The sequence below is a fragment of the Arvicanthis niloticus genome, chromosome 10 (assembly GCF_011762505.2).
Source record: "Arvicanthis niloticus isolate mArvNil1 chromosome 10, mArvNil1.pat.X, whole genome shotgun sequence".
NCBI classification, from domain to species: Eukaryota; Metazoa; Chordata; class Mammalia; order Rodentia; family Muridae; genus Arvicanthis; species Arvicanthis niloticus.
The window spans coordinates 39,378,304-39,379,899 of record NC_047667.1 but is presented as its reverse complement, the minus strand read 5'-3'; the positions used below and the strand labels follow the sequence as shown (position 1 = coordinate 39,379,899).

At 44.9% G+C, this 1,596-nt stretch overlaps 1 pseudogene; it reads left to right on the top strand.

Moving 5' to 3' along the window:
• Nucleotides 1–716: 716 nt before the first annotated feature.
• LOC117716688 (5S ribosomal RNA) lies at nucleotides 717–835 on the top strand (annotated as a pseudogene).
• Nucleotides 836–1,596: the final 761 nt, after the last annotated feature.

Here is a 1,596-nt window from a genome sequence, read left to right as displayed (position 1 = left end):
CCTAACAGCCTGCCCCACGCCAGGTGAGTTGAAGGCCTGTTGTCAAGCTTGCCTGACTATCAGACTCACTGAAAGAGCTTTAAAAGCACGTCAGGACCCAAACTTCCTTGAATACTGAGTCAGAAATTCTGGGTGTGGGACCAAAGCATGATGCAGTTTAAAATGCTGCAGGTGATTCTGTTTGCAGCTTCTGTTGTAATGGCTATATAAACCCAGGAGACAGCCTTCACATCTGAAAAAACAGAAAACAAAAAATTTAGTACTGATAATGTTGCCAAAGGTATGCAGTACTTCAGAGTCTTGTTTTGATGTTTCTTGAAGGGATCTCCCTACAAACAGTTAATCAGAAGACAAGCACAACAGCTACATATAAAGCAAAATATTAGACAAACGGCACATTTTAAAGTTGTATTAATTGAAGGCTGAGAGTGGAGCTCAGTTGCAATGTGGTGAGACACACCGGTAATCTCGGCACCCAGGTTATGAACCAAGGACGCTCTTACTAATTATCGAAAGCACTCTGAGTTCCTATTGAATTATAAGCACCATGACATGGTGGAGAGAAACTGGCACAGAATAAGTGGATATCAAAGCTGATTGGCAGACTCCTGGTGTGGTGTGTGTTTAGCATGCATGAAGCTCGGGGTTCAGTCTCTCGCTGCATATAAACTAGAAGTGGTGAGCATTGAGAAGGTGGGGATCAAAAATCCAAAGTCAACTATAGCCATACCACCCTGAACGAGCCTGATCGCATCTGATCTTGGAAGCTAAGCAGGATTGGGCCTGGTTAGTACTTGGATGGGAGACGGCCTGGGAATCCCAGGAGCTGTAGGATTTTTGCACTCCCATCTCTCTCTCTTTTGGCCATGGACACAGGCGCCTGGGGGCCCAGGCTCAGCCCAGGACAGCCCCATCCACACCCCACACCCCCCAAAAAATCCAAAGTCAACCCCCTATATAGAGTATAATGTGAATGCCCCCCAAAAGTGTATGATACCTAGCTACATTTGAATAATTTGCATATGAAAAAGAATCCTTTTCATTTCAAAGTAGCCCACAATTTCAGTCTTGCAAAAAGAATCACTCTAGAAGAACCACTCAAGTTCTCTTCCCCAATTTCCTGAGGTGAAATCTGAAAATTATCCTTCTCGACCCCAGGCCTCACCACAGTGGGCTTGGTCCATTATTCCACTACTGCTCAATGAGTCCACTGTGCCATGTTTCGCTCTTGTTTCAAAAACCCTGTTTTCCTGTATGTATTATGTATTATGTGGAGAAGCGTCTGCATGGTTTTATACCGGCAAGATAATTGTAGAGTGTCACAGTTGACAAATGACATCAGAGAGTCGGCTCTAGCTATAAACCAATTTAGAACTCTTATGCATAATTTGGCTTCAGGTCAAGGTGCTGTAATATGAACCAACAGGATGTACAGCACAGAGTGTCCCCAGCCGCTATCCTAAAGATCAGCAAAACTCATTCCTGTAAGAGAAGCTCACCCTGTAAGGTCAGGCCCTGTGGTCATGGGTGTAGGATCTTTGACTGGAATTGTTCCTGGCCTGGAGGTGCTTCTGTGTTCTGTCTTCTCTGCGGCAG